The sequence below is a fragment of the Eschrichtius robustus genome, chromosome 6 (assembly GCF_028021215.1).
Source record: "Eschrichtius robustus isolate mEscRob2 chromosome 6, mEscRob2.pri, whole genome shotgun sequence".
Taxonomy (NCBI): domain Eukaryota; kingdom Metazoa; phylum Chordata; class Mammalia; order Artiodactyla; family Eschrichtiidae; genus Eschrichtius; species Eschrichtius robustus.
Genome location: NC_090829.1, coordinates 32,924,061 through 32,930,830, shown reverse-complemented (window position 1 = coordinate 32,930,830; position 6,770 = coordinate 32,924,061). Strand labels below are relative to the sequence as shown.

The 6,770-nt window shown below is 39.4% G+C and overlaps 1 non-coding gene across 1 annotated transcript; it reads left to right on the top strand.

Moving 5' to 3' along the window:
• The first annotated feature begins 3,380 nt into the window (after positions 1-3,380).
• Positions 3,381-3,453, top strand: TRNAE-CUC (transfer RNA glutamic acid (anticodon CUC)). The gene has a single exon. It is a non-coding gene; the product is annotated as a tRNA-Glu (tRNA).
• Positions 3,454-6,770: the final 3,317 nt, after the last annotated feature.

Here is a 6,770-nt window from a genome sequence, read left to right as displayed (position 1 = left end):
GCTTTATGCAGGGAATTCTCTAGTTTTTATAAAGTTGAGTAAACAAAAACTGGCTCTTTCAAAAAAAACACATGTCTTCTGGTTTCTAAAACTTTCCTAGGAAAATAAAGTCTTTGCATTAAAACTAAATAAATAAAGCATTATATAACTACAAAACCCATAGATCTTTTATACATTTGATATTTATACCCATTTAGAGTCAAATGTACATTAAATTAAGGTAAGACATAGACTAATTATGAAAAATATTGTTATTCAGAAAACAAAGTGCTATACAAAGAGGCTGAGATATTAAAAAAACAGATTTCTTCAATTCCCCCCCAAAAGCACTGGTTTTTATAAAGGGATACATTATTATAATTCAAAAATACTTCATAATTTTAGAGAAAAAGCTTAAATAGTCCCACATTTACAGCTTTCTAATATACTAATTTATTAGAGAAATTTAGAGCATTTGCTACTTTGGGGATTTAAAATGTTGCAATCACTAATAATGCTGTTTGCCATGATAATAAAATCATGGAAGCAAATCATTTTATAATTTAACAGGTGGCATTTTTCACATTGTTATATATGTCAGTTTATTTTTGATAAGTTTTAACAAATCAACTAAGTACTTTGTGATTTAACATTATATTTACTAATTTTTTTCAAGATAATTATTTTTCAGTCAGTCGATTTGTGCTTTGCCCTTCTAACTAGCTCGATACAGCTCCAGACAAAGTGAGGAGAAGAGGTCAACAGTGGAGGCTGCTGTGGATTGTGTCAGAAAAAGAACTTGGGCAACTCACCTAGAGAGACCACTCAGGTTCCCCCATCCCTAAAAATTGATGTAATAACAGTCGCTCCTTTTATTTAGCACAGGGGTCCCCAAGCCCCGGTCCACGGCCTGTTAGGAACCAGGCCGCACAGCAGGAGGTGAGCAGTGGGCAAGCGAGCGCCAAGCTTCTTCTGTCACTTGCCATCACTCGCATTACCGCCTGAGCCATCCCCCCCATCGCTCACATTACCACCTGAACCCCCTCCACCCCCCCGCCCGGTCCGTGGAAAAATTGTCTTTCACGAAACCGGTCCCTGGTGCCAAAAAGGTTGGGGACCTATGATTTAGCAGACATCATAAAGATAAATAATATAATTAAAGGAACTTGAACATACGGGAATAAATATATAAATCTGAGGCAGGATTGTTCTCGTTATTATGATCATGATGAACAATGATCATATTCAAAAGCTGAATAATTAATACAAATTACACAAGACCATTTTTTTTATACTGCATGCAAAGAGAAACTTGGAAGGTGGGGAGGAATCTCAAGCTGGGCTGCTGGGAAAGTCTGAGAGCCTAAATCCTGCCAGAGGCACTGCTGGGTGTGCTCACTTGCAACACTCCTGTCTGGCAGCTCCCATGTGAGTGCATCACAGATTTGCCTTTCCCACCAGCCTGTGCTGAATAGTCTCCCCTCCTACTTACAACCAGGCATGTTTCTCTCTCACTTCTGGCAGGAGCAAGAGCCAGAGGCCTGATGGGACAAGCAACTTGTCTTCTCTGATCCAAGAAAATGCCCATAGTTTCAGGAGTTGAATATTGAAATTGAACTCTCCTGTACCACCTTTACACACAGGGCTAAAACCTGTAGTCTCTGGCTTTGTTATCAGTCACATGCTAAATAGGAAAGACACTGGGTCACCCCTAAAAAACAAGGCTTTGTTTCTGCATCAGAGTGTGCAGTCAGGCTTTCTACTGCTGTACCATAAAAGTCAGACACACCCCTCTTTAATATAAAATTTTCATGTAAAGTAGCAGTGTTAGAGCATCTCTGTTTCCTTCCCCATAGGGTCTCTGGTCCATTGTCTCTGTCACAGTGAAGTCTTCCCTGGTGTCCCCTTCCTGACCTTATTTCTCACTCAATTATTTTCTCCTTCTATACCTATCCTTGGGAACACTTATCTCAGTTATAATTTTTGTTTACCTGCAAGATTATTTGATTAGTATCTGCCTTGCCCAATGGACTTTAAATTATAACAGATCAAGAACAGTCTTTATTTTTACTAGGGCTGTCATATATAACATGCATGCATAAATAAATAAAATTTAAAAAGATTACAGGACACCCAGTTTTATTTGAATTTCAGATAAACAATAATTTTTAGTATAAGTATGTTGTTTATCTAACATTCAAGTTTAACTGGGAATCCTGCCTTTTATCTGGCAATGTTTTCTAGTCACAGTTTGACCTTCAATACCTATCATAGTGTTAGGGACATCAACAGAGTTCAATTAAAATTTCTTGAATGCGGAATGAAAGATTGTAGGAAGGCAGGAAAGTACCATAAAATTTTAGATAGCTGCCAATATATAAGAATGCGTTATTTCTATACTTAAATCCAACCCCTTCCCCAAATTTCTTTTTTTAAAATAATTAATTAATTTATTTATTTTTGGCTGCATTGGGTCTTTGTTGCTGAGCACAGGCTTTCTCTAGTTGCAGCGAGCGAGCTTCTCATTGAGGTGGCTTCTCTTGTTGCAGAGCACGGGCTCTAGGTGCACGGGTATCAGGAGTTGTGGCACGCAGGCTCTAGAGCGCAGGCTCAGTAGTTGTGGCGCACGGGCTTAGTTGCTCCATAGCATGTGGGATATTCCCGGACCAGGGCTCAAACCCGTGTCCCCTGCATTGCCAGGCGGATTCTTAACCACTGCGCCACCAGGGAAGTCCCCTCCCAAAATTTCTTAAAATAAAAATTTGAAAACAAGGAACAATTCATCAAGCTCATATATAAAAGACTTTGACAGAGTTATTGACAAAAATATTATACTAGACTTCTGCCATTAACATAGTTTCGACCCTCCTGGTTCCTACATATAAGAAGTAACAAAAATCATATGCACACTATAGAACTAAAAGCAGAATTTAAGGCAAAATGGTCTTGTATTTTTTTAAAACTTTGATTAAAATATAGCAGATGAAACATAATAGGTAGTTGCAGTGAAATAATTCTCTAGAGATCAAGTGCTGTAGAAGTAGCAAGGGAAACTGGTAAGTAGCCTTCATAAGGTTTTAGGTAAGCTCAGGTATTGTTCTTCCTCATTTTCGTTATAATTGTTTGACATAATTCCTTCCTATAAGTTACAAAGCAGATTATTGTCTTTCAAAACTTTTTACGCTCATCTTTTTTTTCAAGAATTTCAATACTGAATGCCTACTGTGTGCAAGACAATGTCTATAAGAGATGATAAAAATATGTGTAAATGTATTAAAGACACACATAAAAAGTACACTTAAGTGGAAACACATTCATTTTTTTGTAGAAAGAATTTGCTACATCCCCCAAATGTAGAAAGGCAAAGATTGCAAAGCACAGAAAGAATCGATTTAGGGAATTCCCTGGTGGTCCAGTGGTTAGGACTCTGCACTCTCACTGCCGAGGGCCTGGGTTCAATCCCTGGTCAGGGAGCTAAAATCCCACAAGCCACATGGCATGGCCAAAAGGAAAAAAAAAAAAAAAAAAAGAATTTATGCCAGTACAAGTTAAGACATATAATATGAAAGAGCTAATTCCCTCTACTACACATGCAGTTTGCCCCTTACTCTCCATGATCTATACAGTAGTATTAGCAATTTCATTTGTTTGAATATTTCATTTTAAAACACCACAAATAAAATAAATTTTACTACAAGTTTAGTTTATATTACTACTACTCTGTGTAAGCTTACTTCTACTTTGCTGTTTTCTTAGAAAGAAATGAAGAGATCCAGTGACACTCTCCTCCTTATTACAGTATTTTAGAAAACCACTTTGTGGTAGATTAAAGATGAGCTACAAATTCTTTGCTATTCCTTCACAAGAGGTGGGGTCTAATTCCCCTGGCTTTGAATCTGGGCTGGCTTTGGTGAAATCTTTCCTCTTGTTCTATATACTTTGCAATAGTGTATGGAAGATTGAAGTGTGTGTGTGTTTTTTGTTTGTTTGTTTTTTGAGTGTTTGGTAGGACTTTAGGAAAAGCCATACCTGGCTTTGTTTTACTTTTGTTTTTGGTTTGTGGGAAGATTTTTTCACTCACAATTCAAACACTTTAATGGTTATGGAACTATGGTGTTTTTCTTTTTGATTTGTTTTCTAGGGATTTGACCATCTTATGTATGTATTCAATTTTTTTTTCTTAATAAATTTATTTATTTATTTATTTATTTACGGCTGTGTTGGGTCTTCATTGCTGTGCGCGGGCTTTCTCTAGTTGCGGCGAGCGGGGGCTACTCTTCCTTGCGGTGCACGGGCTTCTCATTGCCGTGGCTTCTCTTGTTGCGGAGCACGGGCTCTAGTCGTGCAGGCTTCAGTAGTTGTGGCACGCGGGCTCAGCAGCTGTGCTCGCGGGCTCTAGAGCGCAGGCTCATTAGTTGTGGCACACGGGCTTAGGTGCTCCGCGGCATGTGGGATCTTCCTGGACCAGGGCTCGAACCCGTGTCCCCTGCATTGGCAGGTGGATTCTTAACCACTGCGCCACCAGGGAAGCCCTGTATTCAATTTTATTGGCATAAAGTTGTTCATAATATCCTTATATTAGCTGTTTAAAAATTTGCATCTGTCATGTCTCCCTTATATTTCTAATGTTAATTCTTTAAGCGCCCCTATCTCTATCCCCTCACTACCCCCTCCGTCTTCCTCTCCTCCTTCTTCATCAACCTTGCCATCATGTTTTCAAAGAAGTGGTAGTTCATTTTAACTTTGCTGACCCCTTTGTTTCCTATTTTATTTTCCCCATTTCCTAATCTGTTAGTAAGGATGAACGGTAGAAGGTATATCTCATGGTCAGCTAGCAGCATGTCCCACACCCACTTGGAAACTGCACTGATGTTCCCTAGAGAGCTAAGGAAAAGTGCAAATTTCATAAAAGTACAACTTCCAAAGGGAAATTCTGTGCATTATTTATTTTTAAATGATATATTTTGTAGCAAAGAATTTGGCCTTGACAAAAGAAGGGTCTAGCCTTGTCCCTGGCTCCAGGAAGGTAATCTCTAAACTCTAAGGAATATCCCCAGTGATAGGGGTGTCTTTGTTGTTCTTGGTAGGTCTTGTGAACCACATCTGCCAGCTATACTAGAGAAATGGCTCATGGTGGGTCCCTCTGATCATGCCTGAGAGTTTATGCTAACAAGATGACCCATGGTGGGCCTCTTGGACCATGTGTTATCGGCCTGAGTTCTGGAGAGTAGGGGCAAGAGACTGAGAGCACCACAGGGGCAATCAGTCAATCAGTCATGCCCAAGTAATGAAACTCTGGTGAAAAGTCTTGACACTGAAGCTCAGATGAGCTCCCTGGCTTGCCAATACTCCGCACATACTGTCACACATGGATGCTAGGAGGGTAATGTGTCCTGAGGACAATGGAAATCTTGTGTTTGGATCCCTCCCAGACTTTGCTCTGTCTCTTCTTTTGGCTGATTTTAATGTGTTATTTCCCTGTAATAAATCATAACTGTGATTAGAATGGCTCTCAGAGAGTTCTATGAGTCCTTCTAGGGAATTATGGAAACTGAGGTGGTTTTGGGAAACACTAGTTCGGACTAACAAGTCACATTCCATCAGACCAAGGAAAGTACTTTACAGCTCATATGCCCAACAATGGGCAGGGAGGTATTGTCCTCAGAGGACGATGGTTTGATAGAGAATTAGAATGGACAATTAGTACATTTGTTGTTTAAAATGGGGGAGATAGAAGCAAGAAGGGTTGGTTTATACACCTTCATGCGTGTGTTCTCACATTCAACATGAGGGGCGCCAAGGGAGGGTAATGACTAGATAGATTCCTTCACTTTTCTGGGTAATCTGGGGAGAAGGAAATAGGGGAGTATTCTGTAGGACTATACAATTTTTTCCCACAGAGGGAGGATGGTGGTATGACTATATTGTTTTCTTTTTTTCTCATATCACCTCAGCCTTTTTTTTTCTTACTTAATGCAGTGGTCCAAGGACCAGGCTTGCAACTGTTGGTGCCAGAAGCAGGCATGATCCCTAAACAAAAAACTGTAGCTGTATTTTTAAACCTTTACATCAGGATTCCCAAGGTGAAAAATGTAAAATTAGTTGCCCAGTGCTTGAGATAGCCTACTAGTTAATGCACTATATAATTCTTCCCAGTGTAATGGGAGTGGACTGAGGGGGAAGTGCTTGCTAGACTAGTATTACTACCAGCAATCTGGACCTGCTCAGTGGCCAAACATCACATCTTTTCCAAAGGTGGAAAGTTTGGGTAAAGCTAAACAGTTAATAGGGATAGGGCAGGAATAGTAGCTGAAGGTAAGGAAATGAATGAATGGGTTATGTAATGAGGGAAATCAAATATTACATTACTACTTTGAGGAAGACTCAGAAGAAGAGATGATATTGTCTCTTAACTCAATTTTACCAGATGCTTGAAAGGGTGAAGATCGCTTCTGCTTTTGCAAACTGACATGGTTGCAGGGAAAACTGCAAACCTGAGTGGCATCACTCTAGGAGACATTTTGGTTCTACAATATAATGGTGGACTGGACTAATTGTTGATGACTTACTGAGACTCTAGTAATGTGCCTGTATCTCTTGATCTTATTTTTTAAGTCACATCTACTGCCATACTGTGATAATGGTATAACACAGACACTACTGGTGAGGTTATAATGCTGATATTGGTGGTCACTTTGGGAAAACTAGTTAAAGCCTCCTTAAGATGTAATACTGATGGAAAATAATTGACCTGAGGAAGAAGAACTGGATTTAGTCAATAATCAACTAAT